The following is a 25,658-nucleotide window of genomic DNA, read 5'->3' as shown; positions in this document are numbered from 1 at the left end:
GATTATGCTATTGGGGTTGTGTTAGGACAAAGGCACAACAAAGTTTTTAAAGTAATATATTATGCTAGTAAAACTCTAAATGATGCTCAAATTAACTACACTACTTCTGAAAGAGAGTTACTCGCTATTGTTTATGCCTTTGACAAATTTAGACCTTACTTAATTAGAACTAAATGTATAGTGCATACATATCATTCTGCTATTAAATACTTGATGCAAAAGAATGATGCTAAACCAAAATTAATTTGATGGATACATCTATTACAAGAGTTTGACTTTACCGTAGTTGATAGAAAGAGAAATGATAGTCAAATAACTGATCATTTGTCTAGACTGGAAAGAGAAATATTACCTAATTTTGCAAATGAAATTTTAGAAAATTTCCCTGATGAACAATTATTTAGTATTGATGAAATGAATGTAACGTAGTATGCTGATATAATAAATTACATTGTAAGTGGTATTTTACCACCTGATATCAAAAATCCACAATTAAAGAAATTTATATATAGTTCAAAATTCTCTTTTTCGGATGACCAATATTTATATAAATAATATAAATATCTAATTATTAGAAGACCTGTGCCTTATGAGGAAACTCAATAGATAATTGAAAGATGCCATGAATGCCATGATTCTATGTCATGATTTTGAATTTGGAGGACATTTTAGAACAAATAGAACTGCATTTAAGATTTTACAAGCTGGATTTTATTGTCCTACTCTTTTTAGAGATGTTAATGAATATATTAAAACACGTGAATTATGTCAACAAGTAGGAAATATATCTAGAAGAAATGAAATGCCTCTAAATTACACATTAGAAGTTAAAACACATTAAATGCCTCTAAATTACACATTAGAAGTTAAAATTTTTGATGTGTGGGGAATAGATTTTATGGGATAATTTATGCCTTCATTTGGGAACTTATACATATTACTTGCTGTTGATTATATGTCCAAATGGATTGAAGCTATTATTTTACCTAGATGTGATGCTTGGAGTGTTTCAAAATCTTTAATTAAAAATATTTTTACAAGATTTGAAATGTCAAAAGTAATTATTACTGATGGAGGATCTCATTTTAGGAATAAAAGAATTAAAAAATTATTTAAGAAATATGATATTATGCATAGACTCTCTATTGTTTATCATCCTCAGACTAGCTGTCTAGCAGAGATATCAAATCATGAAATTAAACAAATTTTCAAAAAAGTTGTAAATCCTTATAATTTGGATTGGTCTGCTAGATTAGATACTACGTTATGGGAATACATAATTGCTTATAAGAATCTTATAAGAATGTCCGCATATAGAATTATTTTTGGAAAAACATGCCATTTACTAGTAGAATTGGAGCATAAAGCATTTTGGACTATTAAGGAATTTAATTTTAATTTAAAGGATGTTAGTGAGAAAAGATTATTGCAACTCAATGAACTTAAGGAGATTAGAAATGAAGCATATGATAATGCAATTATCTATTAAGAGAAAATGAAAATATGACATGATCGAAAGATTATTCAAAAGAAGTTTGAACCTGGACAAGAAGTTTTATTATATAATACGAGATTAAGATTATTTTCAGGAAAATTAAAATCTAAATGGTTAGGACAATTTAAAGTGATTAAAGTCTATCATTATAGAACGTTGCTATTAAAGATCCTAACACTAGAAAGATATTTAAAGTTAATGGGCATCGAGTTAATGGGCTTAAAGTTAATGGGCATCGATTGAAACAATATTATGAAGGACACATATCACAATTTAAGAAAGTTTTAATGTTAAGTCAACCAAACTAATCAAATGCTATGTCGGGCTGACGACATTGAACCAAATGAGCTGATAACGTTAAACCAATCGCTTTGTGGGAGCATATATAAATATATATATCTATGTATTACTATTTAGTTTGATAAGTGTTTATATATTAGTTAATAATAATCCTACACAATTTTATATATTATAAATTAAGAAAAATATTGTTATTAGAGGAAAATTTGGAATCGAATTGAACAAAAAAATGAAAAGAAGCAATTTTATCCTCTAGCGCCGACAGCGCCCGCAGATAGACCATAGCACTGATAGCGTCATCGGGAGCATCGATGATGCTGATAGCAGTTTGACAGTTTAGGACAAATTTTGGCAGACTTTGGTGGGATTTTGCTCCGTAATAACTACCTAGAGATGTTTTTAAAGTCCTAAAAACTACCTTGGATGAGCAGAAATTTCCTAATTTCGAATTCCATGGCTTCCAATTCCAGAAATACTTCCAGGTATGGAGTTTTCAATAGAAGAAAGTTTATCAGTTTTGACGCGCAAAGATTATACAATAAGGTTATTACGAAGAAGATATTGATCAATGAGAGATGCTTTGTCAATCATGGATTGATTAATCTAAGTTCTCTAATTGATAAAATCATAGTACAAAGATGATGGGAAGTTCTGTGGTACACTACTGCTGCAGTTGTTGTACCAATAGTGAAGGAATTCTATGCTAACTTACATAGAATTACCCAAGGAGTTGTCTTCGTACGAGGTAAGGTTGTATCATTTACTCCTACGTGAATCACTGAGTTGTATATGATAGAAAGAATTCCATGTTGTTATTATACAATTTTCATCCCTACTAGATATTTGATGCAAGATGTCTATAATTTTATGACGGATGAAAGTGATATTTGGGAAATGCGAGATGAAGGATATGTTAGTTTCTCTGCTTCATTGCTTAATCCAATATCGAAGCAGTGGCATTTCTTCATTTCTGCAAAATTACTCCCTACCATGAAGATTAGTAGAGTCACGAAAGAAAGTGCTATTTTGAATTATTGCATTCAAATGGAAAAACCCATTAATATAGGATCTATCATATTTAAATTTGTTATGGGTATTACTATGAATGGGCCAATTTATGGACTTGGGCATCCTTCCACAGTTTTCCTACTTTATAGTCAATCTCAAGTTCCATATGAAAGTTGAGAAAAAGTTTTATTACCTTGGGAGCCCATGATTCCTATTGATGATAATTATGTTGGGAATGGGAATGAAGCATTAGATGCTATCTTAGAACATTCATCACATTCTTCAACTCCATTAATGCCACCAACAGTTAGAAATTCACTTGCTGTGGAAAAGAAATTGAAGAAAATTGTTGAAGAAAATTGAAAGAAGAAAACTTCAGAGTATTACAAATGTAATAGGAGATCTTAAGTTCCTTTTCGATCACCTAGATTGGAGGATGAAAGAGAATTTTGATCATACTGGAACATTTGAAACAGGATTAGTGCGGAAGTTTAAAGAAAAAGGATGGATCGAAGAAAATTTGACTGATCAATTTCCGTAAGTCTATGGGAGATATTAGAGGAGGAGAAAGAACCGAAGATGAAGTAGAATAATTGTAGAGTTTGGACTCTCTAATAGTTTAAAATACTTATGTACTTAATGTGATTGTGTGGATTTGATTTAGTTTGCTTTGCTTTAGAATTCTGAACTTCTGAACTTTGATTGCGTGTTTGATTGCGTGTATAGTTTTGTGTCAGCATTTAATGTTGTGGCTTGATTTGGACGCTGATTTATAATTTAGTTTGCTTAATATGCGTGAAAGTGTGATTAGAAAAATGTGTTTGTAAAAGTGTATTTTCATATATAAAAGTTAGTTTATAAAAGTTAGTTTAAAAGTTAGTTTATTGTTGTTTGTGAAAATGTTTGTTTGTGAATTATTGTTAGATAAAAATTGTGTTTAAGAAAATACTAAAAAGACTTTGAAGAAAATTGAAATGACATTAAAAATTGAAAAAACTGAAAAATGGAATTTTTGGCCTGCAGCGTCGACGGCGCACTCGACCCGCGAACAGACTTTAACCCTTTAAAATTCTTGATTTTCACCGTAAACCGCCATTTTTACCCTTTGAGTCACCTTCAACCTCTGGTTTTTGCACATAGGGATCACATTTGCTTGGATTTGAGGCAATTTTAAGGCAAAGGAACTTTGAATTTCATCTTCTTTAGGTAAGAGCTGCACATTGAACTAAAAATTTATTATTTTCACCAAGGATTTATCTCACATTGCCGAGACCTGAAAATTTTGGAATTTTTTGAGAGATTTTCAGAAAATCCTTTGGTGAAAAACTCTTACTTAGCAGATTTAAGTTTAAAGCATTTTACGTTGTGATTTTTTGAATTTTTGGAATTTATTTGAATTTTTTTTTAATTTTTTATAGATTTCCTATGACACCAAGAATGAGCAAAAGAAAAATGAAAAGTAGATAATGATGAAAAAAAATTTGTTAGCTTCAGGGCTAGTAATCGATTCAATAGTCTACTTGAGCATAAAAAATTAATTCCAGATCGTGGTTTTAAAAATCTGGGTGGAGAATTCGAGCGATTAATCAATAATGGGGAGTGGGAAAATTTTTGTTATTTCACTGCTGATGCAATTATTGGTGTAGTGAATCTCATGTTGATTGGAGATCTGGATGCAAGACCAGAGATATTCCTTCTACTTCGAGGACCCCTACTTCTAGTGACCCTACTAACCGAGAACTCTTAGACCAGATGATGATCCAGCAGGGAGATATCTTAAAAATGAATCACAGATTGCAAAACATGGATGCCAAAAATGCTCACACTGATGATTTGATACGACAAAAGTTTGAATATGATGCTGCTTATGATGATGCGTTGGTGAGATACGTGAAGGGTGATCATTCCATTCAGTTTCCTACGCACCCTATTTTTACTCCATATCAGCGGCAAAATTTGAATGTGGAAGAAGAAGATGATGATGATGATGATTGGTGATCTTTCTTTTAGTGTAGGTTTGATTGTACTTTGTTATTGTGTTGTTTGTTTTTGTTATATTGTTGAGACTGTTTGTTAGATTGTGAGACTCTGTTTGGTTGTTATGTTGAGTTGTGAACTGTAGTTTGTAAAACTATTTTCATTTCTAGAATTCAATTTAGTTTTGTTTTTAATTTTAGTATTCTGTTAAATGTTATGTAATTAACTCTTTCTCAGCAGTTTTTATATGTATTATGTGCAATTTAATGTTTTAAGTCTTGTAGTTTTTTTATATTAGCACAATATTCTGTTAAATGTTCTGTAATTAACTCTTTCTCAGCAGATTTTATATGTATTATGTGCAATTTAATGTTTTAAGTCTTGTAGTTTTTAATATTAGCACCTTCAGTATTTCAAAATTAAGTTTCAAACTCAGAACCTTCAATAGGTATGTCTTTTCTTTATGTATTTAATGTTTTCTTTCACCCTTTTTTTTTAGTTCTTCATGCTAAATCTTTTAAGAATTTATGTTTGGGGGGAGAGAAAAAATTTTTTTATTAAAAAAGAAAGAAAATTAATTTTATTTTTCCTCACTTAGCTATATATATATATTTTAAATTTAATTTAACATGACCTTTGGTATTAGGGGTTAACTTTAGCTAACTATATTTATGTTTCTAAATATATAGTAAACTTAAGTAAAAAATTTTGATAATAATGGTTAATTTTAATGGTTAATTTTAGAGATTAAGATACTTGGTATAAGAGAATAAGACTTTGTAAGGAATAGAAATAAACTTTATAAAATCTTTAAGCTAATATAAATTTATTAATTGATGATATGTGAAAAGGTTTTGATTTTAAGAAGAGGATAGTGAAGTTCAAAATCATTAAAGACTATCCAGATATAGTAATCATCACATAAAAAAAAAAGAAAAGAAAAGAAAAGAAAAGAAAAATGATTGAAAAGGATCCCAAAAAGAAAAGAAAAGAAAAAAATAATGTGGGGAGAAACTTGAGGAGATGCCTAATTAAAAATTAGCTTCACTTGAGTCAACTTAAAAAAGAAGACTTAGCTACATTTTCTAAACATATATTTGAGTATTAACTTATTTTGATAGTAAAGTTTTATGAAGTTCTTTTTTATATGAATACTTTAAGTGATTTTAATATGACAATTTGCAACTTTTTCTTGAAAAGAATAGAGAATCAAAATTCTTGAACTTGATTGCTAAATATTCTTAAACCTTTAGTATTAACTGGAGTTATTTTGACATTTTCTTAAGTTATGCTATTGTACTTAGTGTACTAAGATATGGAAATCTAAATCATGGAAATCTAAAAGTTAAATTCTTTACCATAAGTCATAATTTTATATAGTAAAGGAGTCACTTGAGGACAAGTAACATGTAAGTTTGGGGGATTTTGATACACCAAAAATATATGCATTTTTAGACAAATTTTTTATAATCATTTTTGATGATATAACACTTTAATGGAAGGTATTTTTATGTTTTCTTGCAGGTTATTGATTTTTAGGACTTGAAGTGAAAAAGAAACAAAAAGGATGGAATTTAGAGTCAAAATGTCATTTTTGAAGAAATGCTTAGCGCCGACAGCACGAAGAGCAGCGCCAACTACACATAACGACAGAAATGATGATGAATTTTACTCAGTGCCGACGGCGCCAGAAGGAGCGTTGATGACGCCTGAAGCAGCGCCAATGGTGCCGTTTGACAGAGAGTAATGAATTAAATTGCGAAACACTGGCGTTAACGGCGCCAATGTCTGTTCAGCCCTTTTTTTCTAGAAGATTTGATGAATTTGGATGTTTTTTGAAGAGTTTTTAGAGGCACCTATTAGAGAACTGACTCTAGGCCTTATTTGGGGCGAAAATTGATTAGAAAAGTAACTCTTCATGAGATTTCATTGTCCCAATTCAACCTTCTACGCATTACACACTTTTTCATTTCGACAACCATTTAGAGTCCATTGTTCTTATAATTTAGAGTTTTGCGGCGAGATTAAGTGTGAATTCTTCTCTAAGAGTGTTGGAGAAGGAGAAATTTGAGAGATTTCTTCTTCCTGCATTTTTTAGAAGAGGCTGCAAGGGATTTTCCTTGAAAAAGAGTTTCAGATAGGTGTTGTTTGTTTATTGATGTTGTATGAACTTTCTTTTATATATGAAATTTGTGTTTTGTTGTATCTTTCTCATGAAGTCTGAGTAGTGTACTTTATCTTTCTCCCTACTCTGAGATATGGTGAAATTAAGAGATAATATGAATGTGCCAATATTACAATATAAAATAAATTGTGATGATTTTTCAACTCTGAACTTAATTTACTTTTTGATATGAACAATTGAATTGTTAAAATGTGTTGTGAAACATAGGATCAGGAAAATGGAGTATGAGTTCAACAATAGAGTGAGGATCACATTTGATTCCATGAAAGAGAATTTGTTCATGGAGTTAAGTGTAAATAAATAGGGAAATATCCTTTGTTGGGTGTATAATTGGAGAATCTTTAGAGTGACAGACTAAGATCCCCAATTTGTTCTTAGTGTTTAAAAACTAAAGCAAGAGTTAGCCTTCAGGTGAAAGGAAGTGGGAGTTCTGGAGTGGGTGCCAGTATCCTCTTAGCCTAGCCATGGATTTAAGGACTAAACCTGAGATTAACCAATGATTTTCTATAACACGATATCAGGGCAGAGAATTAAAACTGCTCCTATTTAGCACAATACATATTAGAACAATATATCTCATTTCATTATTGACCTTAATTTTGGTTGAGGTATAGTCTTTCTCTTTAGTAGCCTAGGGTCTAGTCAAAAAGGGTACCCTCACAATTAGAAATTCTAAACTCTTTTTTACTCAACTTGAAGTTCCACATATTGGTCCTAACCTCTAGCACTTAGTAGGTGGGGTCATTATAGGGGAGCTCAAGGAGAGTCCCTATAGGGCTATTTGATCATAGGGTTGATTTTGGGTGTTGTTATAGAGCTAAGGCACTCACTTCACTCACAATCACTCACTACACTAAACACATAATTTTCTGACTTTAGTCCCTTGAGCCGTTAGGAAACTCATATAGATGGTCCCCTAAACCTACTAGCCCTAGGCTAGGGTTTAGCTAAGACCAGTACATAGAGGACCCAAATGGGACCCAAATGGAGACCCAAATGGAGTTTCCATTGGTCCATGACTTACTTTTGGTGGTTAGTTCCCCAATTTTACCCAAAATACTCAACCTGACCTTTTGTCCCTAAACCTACCCAAATTACCTAAGTACACTTCAGACCCTAAATTTGGTCAGAATTCCCAAATTTATCCAAAATACCCAAACTTGTTCAAAAAATCATTTCAAACCTTTCGAAAATACCCAAATTACCCAAAATCACAAAAAATTGCCAAATTACCAAAATACCCCTCCATAGCCCAAAATTCAAAAAATTCCAAAAAAACCCAAAAATCCCCAAAATATTCCAAATTTTCCTAATTTTATTTTTCTAAACTACCATATGACCCAATTTGGCCAATTTAACCATCTTTGATCAAAACCCTCAAATTGCCTTTTAAAGGCCTAAATTTCCCCAAATTCAACTCAAATGTCCATCAATTTGATCCAAATCTCCCCAAATTTCAGTCCTAATCTAAAATTCACCTTTAATGTGACCAAAATAAACCAAATCCAGGCTCAATTGGCCCATTACTTGAGCCCAATTTTGATATAGCTCAAACCCCCAATTTTGGGCACATGACCTAATCTCACCAAATTGAATCCATAGCCCCTCAATTGGCCATGATTTATGTTGAGAACTCTTTATAACATTCCTACACATCAAAATTGACCATCAATTGGCCTTGGTGAACTCTCAATTTCATTTAATTTCAACTTAAGTCCAAAATCCCCAAATTGCCCCCAAATTGGCTGTCCCCAAATTTTACCAAATTAATTGTCTTAATCCCAAAATTGGCACCAAATTCATGTTGAAAACTCTTCATGGCATTCCTATTGACCATTCTCAATAAAAGGCTAGCCCAATACCCAAGGCTAGCCCAATATAGACCCAAGTCTAGCCCAATATGCCCAAATTGACCAAATCTCCAAAATCCTTCAAATTAACCCTCCAATTGAACTCAAAACCCTTTTAATCGTTCATAAAAATTGTTCTTTACAATCACTTACACCAAATTCAAGATTTATTTGGACTAATTGACATGTCTAACCTAGCCCAAACTCAATTTTTGGTCATTTGCACCAACTTCATTTGCACCAAATTTTTGGTCATTTGCACCAACTTGGACCCATGCACTAAATGTGGCCTAACCACCCTAAAGCCATCAAATTAATGACTCGAAAGCCATTAGTTGGACCCTAAGATTGAGTCAAAAATCACCTAACCCAAGCTAAGTGAGCCATGGAACAATGATCCCCTAAATTAAGGGATTTGATTTCCATATTTGCTTAGCCTTAAGATTTTTTTGCCAAAACTAAACCTCAGCCCATTAAATTGCTGTGACAGATTCCCCTAGGTTTCCCTGGCCCCCCCCCCCTCCCATGGCCGGCCGGCCTAGTCATCGGAGAAGCCAAAACTGAGGGCCACCCCCTCTTAAACTTTACCCAATTCAAACCTAGCGGCAAATCAACCCCATTTCACCCAAATGAGATGTTAGAGCCTCTCTGCCCTCCGCCTAAGCACCACATTGCACCCCCCAATTGGCCATGACAGCCACCCCTTAGCCATTTTTATAAAAGCTCACCTCCACGGGCAAGGAGGGAGTGCTGAAATTTTCTCAAAGATAGCTTCCCAAATCACTCACAAAGCTTCTTTGAGACCTCCTCAGTGCAATCCAACCACTTTCCCCCAATGATTCTCACTGTGGAAGCTCAATTTTGAGCTCAAACTTCTACCTAAAACCAGGATAGAGCTCAATACACCTCCATAGTCCACCAAACTCAAATTAAACTTACCCACACCTTGAAAACACTGAAAGAAGACAAAACCCCATTAAATGCCCCTTCTACAGAGCCCCTAACATAGCTCTATACCAACACCTAAAATCGGGCTTGGTCGAATTGATACCTAGAACTTACACCACAACAAGAGGCTTAATCCCTAGCCCGCTTGGACTCCAATGAACGTACTAGGCATCTCTGATTGAAGCTTCTCTTCTCAGAGCAAAGGTATTCCTCATCCCAAGCCTCTTTAGATTCTCCATTTTCTTAGGCTTGATTTCATGGCATCTTAACCGTATAAATATGTTCCTCTAGTCTAGACGAGCATTTAAAAAACAAATTCATTCAATTTGGTTGAGAAATGAGGGAGGTATCAAGCCTTGAAGATGGGCAGTTCTCGAGGTAGGCCATTGGGGACGATGACGGAGCGTTGTTCAATCGAGCATGTATCAGATGGATGGTCAAGATGAAGTCGAACAACGGTTCTTTACATGAACTGCAGAACGCGTGGCTACTAGCGTGGATGGCGGCGTCAGATGGGAGCGCGCCGCGTGGAGCTTTGGAGCTGCTTAGAATCCAGTCAGCGCCACGCATTTAATAGATAAACAGGGTAGATAAATAGGGTATTTTTTTTATTTAAATAAATAACGCAAACTTCATAAATCCATATCTTGGTGTAGAAAAATCACAAATATAAAATAAAAATACCCTCTTGCTCATTGAGTAAGGAGAATAATGTGGAGATAATTTAAATTTTATTCGATGCATATTTTTTTTTTAATTAATTAAACACTATTTTGAGTCTTTCAATTCTCCATGCATATAGGTATTTCACCATGGCTTGAAATTTTTGCATGTTGTAGCCTCTGTCTAGGGGAACAATCCTTGATTTTTCTAAAGTCAGAGGAGACCCCTAGATAGAGATCCATATTTCTCAAGTTTATGTCTATTATTTGCATAAATTAATCATAATAATCAGTATTTTTCTTAGAAAAATCCAAGAAAATTTTGGAAGGTTTACTATGATTAGAGAACCTTTAGGAAAATTTCTTATGATTCAAGTCATGTAAAATACACCTAATCTTTATAAACCCTAAAACACTAAGGTAATTAATTTTTGAAAATACAAACATCAAAATGACTTGAATTTTGATCTCTACTATTGTTTAAAATCTAGAGAACTCTCCATGAAAATTTTAAAGTATTTTGAGTCCATTTGATGGCCTAAATTAAATTTTCAAGTTAAATATCTTTTTTTGGCACTAAAATTATTTATAATGATCAAGATATAACTAAAAAATTATCAAAACTTATTTTTTGAGTTCTCTATAATCAGGGAAATTTTATAAAAATAAAAACTTCATTTTTAGCCTATTCTTAAATATTTTAAATAATTAAAAATTCATAAAAATCACAAAAATAATAAAATTCATGGAAATGTTCTAAATTGTTTTCTAAGCACTTAGAAACAATTGGAATATTTTTCCTAATTTTCTAAATAAAGATATTGTATTTTGAAGCTTAAAATAAATTTAAAGGCTAAAAAATGGATTTCCACTAAAATAATTCCAATAAATCAAAGGAAAACCAGAAAAATATTAAATTTGCTTCTTTGGGTTCTCTATCATTAAGGAGATTTTTCAAAAATATAAGACTTAATTTTACCATTTTAAAATATTTTAAATTTAATAAATACCCTAGAAATTAAAATAATTCTAATAATTCAAATAAAACTCAAAAAATTATGAACGTTTGTCCAAATGGCTATCCAATCTAGGTCTACCTATAATAAAAACGTCAAGTGATTAGACTTCACCTTGGTCAAGTCAACAAATTTTCTTTGAAAAATCCCATTTTTGCATGAAATTATTTATATAAATTAAATTAAATTTTGAAAAATTACATTTTCTCCTCTGATGTTTTAATTGAACCATGAATGAAGTAGGATAAAAATTTCAAATTTATTTCATTTGAATTTGACAAATTATGAAGTGTTAGAGCCTTAGGGGCAAAAGTGTAATTTTAGGAATTTGGCCTTAATTAACATTTAGGCTTAATTCAAGGAGGAAAATAGACAACCTCTGGTCTTAATTAACTTGTTTGGATGAGTGAAACTATAAAGGGGATTAATTGGTAGAAACTCACTTCATTTTACCAAACTACAAGATAGAAAAAATAATTTCCATATTAAAATTTGGAAGTTTATTAAAATTAAATGAACCTAGGACTTAGGGGTATGACTTTTGAAGTCAATAATTAATCAATTTAATACCTTTATTTGATTTTAAAATGAAATTCAAATAATGAATCATGATCACCTAAAACTTAACCTTTTCAAAATTAATTAAGACACTCAACTAGGCCTTAAGGGCTTAGTAGTGATCTAAGATTAATCAAGACTGATTAAATGAGAATTAGAAAAGCAATCATAGCCAAAATTTAACACCGTTAAAACACTACAAGCCCAGTTAGGACCAAAATTTGGCTAACCGTTCCAACAACACTAGCTTGCCCCCTTTAAGAGTCTTCATTCACATAATCTTCAAGATTAAATTGCAAATGATAATTACCCTACTCTTAGAGATAATTAGGACATCAATGTTCATTGAGCATTCATTGTTCATTGAGCATTAAGGTATTCATAGGATGAATTATTAAGCAACATAATAAGTTTAAATGAGCTCGAGGCTTTTCACCAAGTGTAAAGAGGGAAGCATGGACCTGCTTCTGCCTTCTAATTGTTGGATACCTCAGAGGTCTACTAAACTTAATATGTTTTGCTTAACAAAATAATCCTTAACTAAACTCCTAAGAACCCACCAAGATATGACATAGGGTTAGGAAAACTACCAAAACCTTACTTTTCTGCCCTACATGAACTGCCCTCACATGCATTTTAAGTTTCAGGTGGTTGAACGAGAAAACTCGCCAGGTACGCTTTTTATAGTTTACAGTGTTATCTTTCTTGTACTTTTTATTCTTGCAAAACTTGCATGCTGAACAACAAATGTCACTCTGCATGAAAACTAAAAATATCAAAATAGCCACAAAACCAAAACCAAAACTAAAGTTAAAATCAACCAAGATAAAATTCACCCCCATAACATTTAAAATATAAAACAACTCATAATTCAATCACAAACATCACACAAAATAACAACCACAACTAAATTAAGACGTCTTTATTGGATGATCGGGAAACCCCTCAAAGGAGGTAACCTACGGTTGCTAACGAGGCTTCCCACGGTTTAAATGAAATTATGGAACTCATTAAGTTGAGTTTAGTAAATTCATTTAGACTAAGTGAATCCAATATAAAGTAGTGGTTCCAGAACGAGGGAACCGTGGGATCCTAACTGGTGTCGCTCTAATCAACTTTAACATCCCCATAACATTTAAAGAACCTCAACCATAGGGCCGTCTGATTTGACATCATAACTTGACGCCCTAGAAAACTCAAACTCATCATGACAAGGAGCTTGGAGCTAGCATGGTGGGTAGCACAACCATCTTCAACAGCAAAACATGACTTCACCAGCTAAACCAACTTCCTTCCTTAAAATTAAACAACCAAGCAATAAGAATTTCGAGGTTGTTTGCTTATTCAACATAAATCCTCACCTCATCTCTATGGCTTTGTACAACTATGTCATACAATATAAGCCCTAACTCGTCTTAGGATTCCGAGGTTGTAGTTTGTCATGACCTAAACCCTCACATCTTTCAGTCTATTTTTGTGATCGTCTCACACAAATGTAAGCCATAACAAATAAAATTGACAGGATCAAACGCCTAAATATTTCTTCTCAAAATTGAAACAAAAAATAGGATAAACTGGGAAGTCGCCGAGGTTCTCCTCCGGATCCATGACATCCCCCATGACATCCCACCATGACATCCCATAGTTCTTCCTCCTTTGGATTCAAAAAACAAAATGCTCCAAATTTGAGCCAATCCCATTTCAGACCTATCTGTCCGATCTAGTTGAACAATCCTATCCTTTTGAAATCCTTGAAGATAATATTTCTTGATTTTTATCGAGATTTTTATCAGATGACTTTAGTCATTTAAGATGTAATTAACTATATAGGAAGCTCGTAATAGGAAGCTCGTACGAACCCAGCTTAATATAAATCCTATTTAATTTTTCATATTAAATAGGAGAATTTGTCGGCAAATAAAATGGTTTCGCAGACCAAAACGAATGTCATACATTTTTAAGTTTATTTGATCGAGCCTCATCCTCATGTCTTGTGTTTATCCTTCGGGATAGATACAAGATTTGAGGTATAACAATCTTTCATTCAAACTATAAAAATATGAGGTTAGTTTAGTTTGATTTCATAATTTTTTGATTTCATAATTTTTTAAACTTAAATGTCTTTCCGAAGCGGGCGACGGGATTTCGATTCCGGTGACCGACCATTTCTTATGGGTAACTCCCCAAACAAAACTAGTGTCGACAGCTTCTGGCGACTCCGCTGGGGATAAGTTTCTCTTTCCATTTAAATCAAGAAAGTACTATCTTCATATATCGGTAATGTGTCCATGTCCCTCTTGGACCAAATTACCATTCTTCCATTGACATACTTTACCCATTTCTGTCTTGGGAAAGTACGGCCAACTCTTTGGACTTCAAGGCTGCCTGTTCAATCACCTTTGAACAGAGGGGTTCAGGAGGCCTTTAAGGATTCTTTAAATCTTCATGTGGAGTCGGAGCCCAATAGGTGTGTTGGTGGACTAGGCCACCTGGGCATTGTGTGCTGTTAAATGGGTCCTGCACTGGGTCCTAAACAATTCACATCTCCCTTCCAAATCTGATTTGCTATTTTGCAAATTAAATCAAATTGTGTTGTGTTGCACGTGCTTTAAGATTTTCTTATAATAATTAATTTTTTCTCTACATTCAAATTACCTTTTTATTAAAAATTTTTAAAATTCCCACAAAGTAAAACTTACCCGGTCTACAGACCAACCTCTGTAAATTTTTCAGTGCTTGCACTAAAGATTATAAGGTTTTGGTCATATAGCTAACCCCAAAACTTTCCGTTTTAAAGCTGCTACAATGGCCTACCCAACACTGACCTTTTTTTGCAACTTGCCAACAAGCCATGAAGCCCGCAACGTTGCTCCCACCATTTAGTTTGGAGCCGGGTTTAAAGACCTCGAGGTCATCCTCGGAAAAGCTCCGTTTGTCGTGATGAAAGTCACCGCTCCAGAAATTCAGGAGCCATCTGTTGAGTTCGTCTTGAACTGTCTTCAGGATTTTCCTTCTTGCAAGAAGGCTAAGACTGCTACTACCACCACAGTGCTTGCCAAACCTATTGTTCCCTCTACCAAGGGAAAAGAAATAATGATTGTTGAGGATCCAATTGAAGGATTAGCTGCTCCACCTTCAATGTTTGTGCTCTAGCTGCTCCACCTTCAATGTTTGAAATCAGATCAAGTTCAAAGACTACACCGCTAACTTGAACTTAGAAGAGAAACCGTAACAGAAGAGTTTGAAGGGATACGAAAGCCCAGAATCCTGAGGAAATAACTATCAAGGAAGAGCATCACTAAGAGGAGTTTGAACTACCAGAAATACATCCACTGCTGCGAGGGAGTAAATTTCATCCTCTAGTGGGCACCGACAGACACAAGAGTGTCCAAAAGATTGCTGCTGTGATACCATCACTTCATGGATAGGATAAAGAGAAAAACAAGTCTACCCCTATCACTCGAGTCAGCTCAATTTTTCAGAGACTAGCTGTCAAAGAGGGTTGTTCGAAGAGGGCTGTTCAGTCCGTAAGTTACTCAAACGAGTGGGACATGCAATATTTCCTCAAATGAAGGAAAAGATTTTAAGGGACATCAAGTTCGCCAAACAAAATTCAAAGGAAAATCTGCCCGCTCACATTCCTGTATGGTTAGGTCTAGGAAATAGGGTTGACACTGCCGCTGTTACTACAGATTCAACCACTACCAGGACCACAGGCCATCGACCAGTAAAGTCAAGACTGAGTCCGAGAATCCTACCAAGCACACATCACAAAGATATTCCTAAGAAGGAAAAGATGAAGAAGTTACCTTATGTTGTATCTGGTCTACACCACGGGAGCATATTTCTCCCGACATACCGATGTTTCTGCTAGGAGACTCCGTCGCGAGACATCTTTTTCAAAGAGGAAGGTATGGATACCCAAGGTTGCTGCACCGATACAGTCCAATGAACCAGCAAATCAAGATCATGGAATGAAGTCAGGGTCCAAAATATCTGACATCATCGCAACGATTGTCAACGAAATGGAAGAACAAGTATAGGATGTCCAACAGGGTCCTCCAGATCTTAAGATGATTCAATAATCGATAACCAAAGAAAAAGTTGAAAAGCTCAGAGTTGAGATTTCCGAGTTAGCTCGTGAACACGGAGTTTCCATCGACAACAATGATGAAGATTTTGACTATAATGACTACCTTCAGAAGATTTCATAGATGTCCATGTCATCGAGACCAGAGCCACTGCATCTGCGCTTGACGCTCAAAATTCTACTCAAGAGAACTTCATAGATGAGCTGCGAAGGGCTCTGTAAGGGATGAGCAAGTCAGCCTATTGGAGAAAAGGATAGAAGAGATGGCCCCCTCCATGACCGCTATGGCCACTATTCAAGGGCAGTCACAAGCGCTGCAACTAGCATCTCCAGACATCAACCAACCAGAAATCATACATATTACAGATGAAAGAAGAGAGGTTGTCTCAACAAATAGAGACAAGCAACCGAAGAAGGATTCTCCACCAGGTTCCATGCCGGAGAAAGAATTCAAGCAAATGGTCAAACAAGTTCGGGATGCCTTAACCTAATCTAAGGGTGGTGAGTTGATTCTAAAAGGTATACCTTACCCGGAAGAGTTCAATGTCATACCTTTCCCTAATGGTTTTGTATTCCCAAACTTCAAGATATTTGATGGGACCAGAAATCCCAGACAACACCTAGCATACTTTCGAGCCAGTTGTGGCAATACTAGAAAAAACGAAGCTTTACTTTGTCAACAGTTCGTCAGCAACCTATCAGGAGTTGCTTTTGATTGGTATGCCGATTTGCCCAACGGATCAGTTAAAACATTCACCAAGTTGGAACAATTATTTATAAAAAGATTTTTTGGAGCGCAATATCATGTTTCCATAAGAGAACTCGTGATGGAGAAACAAAAGCCCAACAAGACTTTAGTGGATTACATTTTGAGGTGGAGAAACCTTAGCATGAAGTGCAAACCTCAGCTACAGGAACATCATGCGATTAAGATCCTACTCAAAAACATTCATGGACCCATAGCTTTCATGCTCAAAGGACTCACCATCAAATCCTTCGAGAAAATACTTAGTAATGCTAGTAGTCTTCAAGGAGAAATCAAACATATGGATTTTCACAAAAAGTCAAAGACAACAAGAGTGTTTGAAATGAAATACGGAACAATCACAACTGTTGATAAAGGAAAAATAACCAATAAAGATAAATGCAGAAACTCCTCATCAATCTTCGTCACAGCAACTCCGAAATAGAATTGCCAATCTAATCAGCGACCGCCTCATGGAGGATCATCTCAAAATAAAAGAATATCTCTGACATAACGATAAAAAATGGTGCACTCTTTCAAAGATTAAGCCGTATCTTAAATATTCAAGAGTCTGATGAAGAAGCCCGAGTTCAAACTACCATACCCAAAGAAACCCAAAGTGGTCGATAAGAAGGATCAATCAAATTATTGCCCATATCACATATTACTGGGACATACAATAGAATAGTGCTTCATCTTTAAGGATTGGCTCAAGAAAAATCTCAAATAAGGAAATATAACTATCCTAAAAGAGTATTTAAAAGAACCTGTAATGGGTTCCAAAAATATGATCTCGGCCGAGCCAATCTCTCTGATTGATTTGTACAATGGAAAAGATGGATGGAGTACAACTTGGAATAAGGTCAAGAGGGTCCTAAACCAAACATAGAATTCATCAAATCAATCTTCCGCACATGCCAGAAAAGATGGATTGGATAAAGTTTGGAGCCAATCATCTAAGAAGATATTAAATCAAATCCAGGACACTTCAAAGCAAACTACCGCTCAGAGTCTTTAGCCCGCCAGGCCTGAGTTGACTCTTTCGCCGCTAGAGCCGTCATCATCAAAGTTAAAGAAAAAGAAGAATGCCATCACGAGGGTTGATAGCACTGGGGGTAGGATAGGGGCTGCCTCTACTAGATTGGTTGTCTCAAATTCGGGGAAGAAAATTCTCGAACCCCTGACTTTAAATGATTATCTTTTTACCCCTCCAGGGCTGATGAATATATTGATTGTGATTTCGGCAACGTTTTAACTGTTTTTGGTGATAACGTAACTGATTTTGACCAATCTAACTCTGATCTCCATTTCCAAATAATCCTGAAATCATACTTGAGTCCAATGAACTCGCTAACAATACCGAAGAAGACATCAACGACAACTGCTATGACAGCATCGGGAGCGAGGAGCCAACCCTCGAACACCACGACGCACCACTCGCCCTAAACTTAGATTTTTTTTTTAATAAAGAAGAAACACTAGAAGATTCAATGATGATACCTCAAGAAGAAGAAATTACAGAAATAAACTTAAGAAGTGGGAAAGTATTTCCCTCAAGGATAGCTCCTACAGACAAAGGAAAATAGATAGTAACTTGAGAAGAACTACCTCCACCTCCACCAGTGGAAGAAACACATAAACAATAAAATTGGAGGACCATACAAATTGGATTACAACGTGCTAGCTCATCTTATGAAGTTGCCGGCCCGACTAAGCATTTATGATGCTCTAATCCTGTCAAAGGAGATGAGATAAGCTCTGGTTACAACTTTGCTTGACCCAGAGATTTGTCTAGCTCAGTTGGTCAGCACATCCTCAGATGAAGTTTGCTCATTGAAAGAACAGTCATAGGTAAACTTCACAGATGAAGATTTGCTGCTTGGTACCACCGACAACAATCGACCACTCTACATCTCTATCAACATCGACAAATTTGTATTATCCAGAGTTCTGGTAGATCCAAGAGCATCTCTCAACTTGATGAGCCTACGGACATTAGCCTATTTAGACATCGAAGCCCAAGAGCTTACGGTCGATAAAAAGATGCCAAGAGGATTCAACCAAAAAGGAGAAAGAGCCCTTGGATCGATCAAATTACTTGTAAAGGTCAGAGAACTAACAACAACCACTAAATTTGATATCATCGACGTCGAGACCTCTTTTAACGCTCTACTTGATCGACCTTGATCGACCGTGGATTCATGAATTCATGAACACAACATGGTTTTGTCATCTCTACATCAGTGCATCAAATACTACAAAGAAGGACAATAATACTGCATCAAAGGAGATCTACAAGCGTTTTCAATTCATGAAGTTGATATTCATGAAGATGTTGCCTACTACGCTCCACCAAAGAAAATTGTCTTCTCACGCGAGATTCCGACAAACAAAAATGAAGATTCAGAAAAATCACAAAAATAAGGCAATTCAACTCCACTTCAACGAGTTTTCGCCACTCTTCTATAACAAATTGGTGGAACTTCTTTTGTTTCGCTCACCCGAGGTCGAGGCCGGGGACGTGGACGAGCAAGAATCAATCTAATTGTTGAATGGACTAGGCCAACCATCAACATTGATGATGAAGATAGTTCTGAAGATGAAATAATGATTACAAAATAGAAGAAACCTCAGATTGAGATATCTTTAGAAGATACGGAGAAAAGTGAATATGAAACAATGTATGATCGGATAAACCGCTATGTGATTACTTTGACCCTTACTCCAATCCTCCCTCAAAAGGTCTAGAGTTGAGAGGTCAAGGAAGTCCGTAGTGCTGGTTTAAAGCAGATTAAATTTTATCGTGCTTCTAACTCTACTAATCTTGAAAATCATGTAAATTTGGATGATTATCCTAATGAATTAATTGAATTGCATTTTGGTTACTTTTCGCCTTATGTACAAAAGTTAATTCAACAGGGACATTTGCCAAAACAAATGCCAAAAGGTAAACTACAACTTTTTGAAAAATTATGGAGTATTAAATGTTGAACTCCAAACTCGAAAGAGGGTCTCGGATTTGGTACAGTGGGACCAGTCAATGATTCAAAATTTTGCATGGTTGTTATCGGAAGAGGATTGCCTCAATATAGAGGATGACTCTGCTGATCAACTAATAGAAGATGCTCCGTCAGAATTTGAGGAGGGAATTAAGTCAACTGTCAATGATTTAAAAGAAATCAACCTCAGGACTGAAGAAAAACCCTGAGCTACCTTTATAAGCTCTTTACTCAACGATGAAGTATCTTCAGAATTGATCAAACTGGTAACAAAATTCAAAGATTGCTTCACCTGGAGTTATGATGAAATGCTAGGACTGTCAGCAAAAGTAGCAGTTCATAAACTCAGAGTAGACAAAGATATGACCCCAGTAAAACAAGCTCCAAGACAAATGCAACTCAAAATAGAACAACAAGTCATAGCCGAGGTGAAGAAATTAATAGAAGCTAAATTTTTGCGGGAAGAGCAGCACCCCACATGGTTAGCTAACATTTTTTCAGCCAAGAAGAAAAATGGACAGATACGCATTTGTGTTGGTTTTAGAGATCTAAATAAAGCATGTCCAAATGATGAGTTTCAACTACCAATACCAGAAATGATGGTGGATATTGCTTCTACACACGAAATCTTCTCCTTCATGGATGGATCATCGGGGTACAACCAAATAAAAATGGCTCTCGAGGATGCAACACCTACAACCTTCAGGACACCAATCGGAATTTTCTGCTACATAGTAATACTGTTTGGGTTAAGGAACGCTGGAGCTACATACAACGAGCAATGAAGAAAATTTTTGACGACCTCATTCACAACCATGTAGAATGCTACGTGGATGATTTGGTCATCAAAAGTAAAAAAAAAAAATAGACCATTTGTATGATTTGAGGATCATGTTCAAACGGTTACGACGATGTGACCTTAAAATGAATCCCTTAAAGTGCGCCTTTGGCATTACCTCTGAGAAATTTCTAGGATTCGTTGTCCGTCATCAGGGAATTGAGATCGACCAGGATATGATTAAAGCTATCTTAGAAATGCCTCCTCCTAATACTTTGAAACAACTACGTTCCTTCCAGGGGAAGTCTGCATATCTGAGACGCTTTATTTCTAATCTCTCAGGTAGGTGTCAGCCCTTCTCGACATTAATTAAAAAGGACGCCAAATTCATTTGGGAAGAGAAATGTCAGCGGGCCTTTGATTATCCTAAGCAATATTTAATGACACCTCCTATTTTGGCAGCCCCTATCACAAGAAAACCTTTGATACTTTATACTGCGGCCTTAGATGACTCTCTTGGAGCCCTCTTAGCCCAAGTCAACGATGAGGGTAAAGAAAATGCACTCTACTACTTAAGTTGTTGTCTAATACCGATAGATAAGAAGCATTGTCTGACATTAATTTTCACCGCCCAAAAGCTTAGACATTACATGCTCTCTCATAAAATTAGCCTAATCTCAAAAGTTAATTCGTTGCAATATTTGATGACCCGACCAACACTCTCCATACGTCTAGCAAGATGGTCAATGATTTTAGTGCAATTTGATATAACTTTTGTTCCCCTCCATGCTATCAAGGGACAAATTCTAGCAGACTTTCTCACTGCACACCCACAGCTAGTTGGGTCCCCTCTTGATGACGAATTACCAAATGAACAAGTACTATAAATGAAATTCTCCAGTGCGTAATGCTGGGAGATGTACTTCGACGGTGCTTCATTAGCCAGAAAAGACAAAGAAACAGGCACAGTTATACCAGGTAAAGCAGGGATCAATTTGATCTTTATCGCACCAGATAAGGGTATGCTAAGGTTCTCATACCACCTAATAGAGCTGTGAACCAATAATGAAGCTAAGTATGAAGCTTTAATCACCGGGTTGGTGTTGGCAAATTCAATGGACATAATAGATATTGCCATCTACGGTGACTCTCAACTTGTCATCCAGCAAGTTGCCGGACAATACGCAATTCTGAAACCAAGACTAGTAGAATACCACCGTTACACGATGAAGCTACTGGAGCAAATCCCCTACGTGATTTTTTATCGGATTCCTCGGAGAGAAAACGCCCATGCTGATGCACTAGCAAAACTTGCTAAAGAATTGGCATGTCCCCTGAAGGATTACATTGAAATCACAGTACAAGGAAGATAGGTTTTGTCTCAAATTGATCTTAAAAAATCTACACAATCTAGGAAAAGAAGAAATAACGATTATAATTGCGGATATCAACGAAGATTAATGTAAGCCATTAATAGAATATTTGCATACTAAAAAGTTGTCGAAAGACAAGTCTAAGTCACATCACATCACAAAAAGGGCTATGTCGTATGCTCTAGTAGGCGATGCCCTCTACAGAAGATCTTTCGATCAGATGTGGCTACGGTGCTTAAGCAAAGCCTAGGCATAAAATATTATCAAAGAAGTACATGCTGGATTGTGTGGTGCTCATCAGTCAGGGCCAAAGATTAAAATGAAGGTAAAAAGACTCAGATATTATTGGCCAGCAATGATGTCCGACTGCATGGAGACAGCCAGAAAATGTCACCAGTGATGTCACCAGTGCCAAAAGTGCATGGGATTGTCTTGCACCAACCTCCAAATGTGCTACACCCAACTGTTGCTTCGTGGCCATTCGAGTATTTGGGCACGAACATAATAGGTCCAATAGATTTTCCATCTTCTAAAGGACACAAATTTGTTCTCGCCACTACAAATTATTTCTCCAAATGGGCAGAGGCAGTATCATTAGTTTAATTACTAGAGGTTACAGCACAGCATGTCCTCCAATTCTTCAAAAGCCAAATCATCAACCATTTTGGTGTACCGCGCAGAGTAATCTATGACAACGGGACCACATTCAAAAGCACGAAAATCAACAATTTTGTCAAATGACACGGAATAGATTGGAGATACTCTACAATTTACTATCCCAGAGAAAATGAATTGGCTGAGGCCTTCAACAAGACATTGGTACAAATTTTAAAGAAAACACTCTATGAAAATAAAAGAGATTGGCACAACAAATTGCTAGAAGCTTTGTGGGCCTACTGGACAACAATCAAGACTTCCACTCAATGTACACCTTACATGCTCATGTTTGGGTCCGAAGCTGTATTGCCACTAGAAATTCAGATGCCGCCTCTCAGAGTCAATGTCTCCAATCAACTTACAACAGAGGAAAGTGCAAAGCTCAGACTTGAAGAACTAGAGAATCTTGAAGGAAAATAGCTTGAAGAACAGTAACATTTGGAGCTTTATCAGGTAAAGACGTTGCAAGATCACGACAAATTGGTCCATCCAAGGATATTCAAAGTTGGTGACCCTGTCCTGGTGCTCAAAAGATTTATTCTTGCATGCCACAAGACAGGTGGAAAATTTGAGCCAACTTTGGAGGGACCATTTTTTGTTGAAAATGTTTATGCAGGGGGAGCCTATCAATTAGTAGATTTTCAGGGTGAAAGCCCCATGCTGCCAATCAACGAACGATACCTGAAAATATACTACGCAACCTGATGCTTCTTGTTGTCGCTTGCTTTGAAAATTTATTCTTGAAATTTTGACTCTTTTGGGGTTATCTATGTGGCCAAAATTCTGTGACCGGGTCCAAAAAATTTTGCAATTAACCTCAATTTAATGAAGAATTTAGAAAATTACACACTGCAATTCTCTTTTCTACCTTTAAGTTTAAATTTAATATTCTACTAAATTAAACAAAATAAATACATAAATAAATAACTTCCTCACCAAAATAAATTAAAATTTCCTCTAACTAAAAAATTCTATTTTATTCTTGTTCGCGCTAAGTTTCAGCTCACTGATGTTTTTTTAGTCATCTGCAGAAAAATGTCAGGTCAGAAGCTGATCTTTGCTTTCAAGAATGGCTGGAACCTCGCGCTTAATGAGGAGATGGCACCACAGGGTGGCATTATTGATTTCGACATGGAGTTCAATGAAATCGACATGGCCTACGAAGGTCCTCTAATGGATGTAGTCAGCAGACAAGAAAAGAAGGGACTGCCCTCACTTCTGAAATTCAGATCCAAAAGCAATCCCTCACTGAAGGGGAAAGAGGTGATAAGACAATGCGATCCCATTGAAGGAACCAACCGTCTACCATCCATGGTAGCCACTCCAGCCGGAAACTTGGTTGCTGCTACCAACGGTAGGATACCGGTCGCTTCACTACGGAGGACTCAAAGGAGAAATGCCAACCGTCGTAAGCATAGAGCTCTCTTGGGAAAATAAAAGAGACGTCAAAAACAAATAAAGATCCAAATTGTTCCATTCCAGAGGGACACATCTATGAACCATAGATGAAGGAAACTTCTTCCAGCCTGCCCAGCACAGATGAGGAGCCTGGGTATGTTCAAGAGCCAGAAGTACCGCTAGCCTTTGATGACCTTTACACGAGTTGCCCTACTTGCAACGTTGAAATACCGTTACAGGAGCTTTTGTCGAATGTCCAGACTGTAACGAATGTTTGTCGAATGTCCAGACTGTAATGTCCTGCACTTGGAGCATTTCAGCACTCTGAAAGAATATGCCTCTAATGAAGATCAATCTCAGACCAGCGATTGCCAGATGAAGGGGGCATACGTCCCAATGGGTAAAAAATGATATGACCCATGGTATACTGAGCCGTATGTTCTGATGGATGCCGAGTCATACATCCCGTTAGAGGTAACATCGACACCAGTCTGAATTCCTGCCAACAATGAAGTGAGAGAATGTCCACGCCAGCCGCCCATCCTTAGCATAACAGAGTATTATAAAATCAGCAAAGTCAAAAAAAGAAGCTTTGAGTTCTACAAAGAAGTCCATGAAGAACTCGTCAATATATTGGAAGGAAAAATTATATACCAGGGACTTTTCAAAAAAAGATGAACAAACCATTCTGGATTGTATCTTTGACTTAAGAGACAAAGGTCGAACAGGCTTGCTCATGGAAAGAACCTACTATGAGCCAAGGAAATGGATAAAAGGAAAGGGAAGGATCACAATACAATGCAGATGCTGCTACAATTTCATGAAAGAAAGGCAAGGAAATCCTCCTGGGATTCTCAGGTACAATCAAGTGGATCAGCTGCCCCTGATGATCAAATGGATGATTAAACGAATGGTTCGATGGAATATACTACCAATCTACTGCATTCCAAACAGCTGCATCATCAACATATATGATGAGGGAGACTGCATACCTCCTCACATTGATCATCATGATTTGGTAAGACCCTTCTGCACAGTCTCATTCATGAGTGAAAGAAATATTCTATTTGGGAAAGAAATTGATGTCATCAGTCCTGGAGAATTCAGAGGATCTATAGAGATTCTCTTGCCAGTAGGTTCAGTGCTTGTTCTAAAAGGGAACGGTGCAGATGTTGCCAAGCACTGCATTCTCGAAGTACAACGCCATAGGGTGTCTGTGACTTTCCGACTAATGGACAACAGCAAAATACCATTTGGATTTCAGCCGAATTTTAAACTCAAAGAACTGCTATCGTATGAGTTATGAGAAGGTTGCACCTCTAGGCGCACGTGAAGGGAACTCTAGTCCTGGAACGTGGCTCAGAAGGGCTCAGCAGCTTGATCACGAGCTCACTACGCAAGGGGATAGATATTCAGAGGGTTTCTCTTTCTTCTCTACTACGTTGCAGATATGATATGTATCAGACATGATCAGTCCATGATATGTACTCCACATGACACATTCTAGATGTACCTTCATGCAGTTTTCATATTGTACTCTTTTTGAGGCATTGGCCTACTTTTCATCTGTAACCTTTTATTGAAGTAGATTAATGAAATTATTTTCAGAAAATTTGTCT

The sequence above is a fragment of the Phalaenopsis equestris genome, unplaced genomic scaffold, assembly GCF_001263595.1.
Source record: "Phalaenopsis equestris unplaced genomic scaffold, ASM126359v1 Scaffold000002, whole genome shotgun sequence".
Classification (NCBI taxonomy): domain Eukaryota; kingdom Viridiplantae; phylum Streptophyta; class Magnoliopsida; order Asparagales; family Orchidaceae; genus Phalaenopsis; species Phalaenopsis equestris.
The sequence above is the reverse complement of the archived record's forward strand: the minus strand, read 5'-3'. Positions refer to the sequence as shown.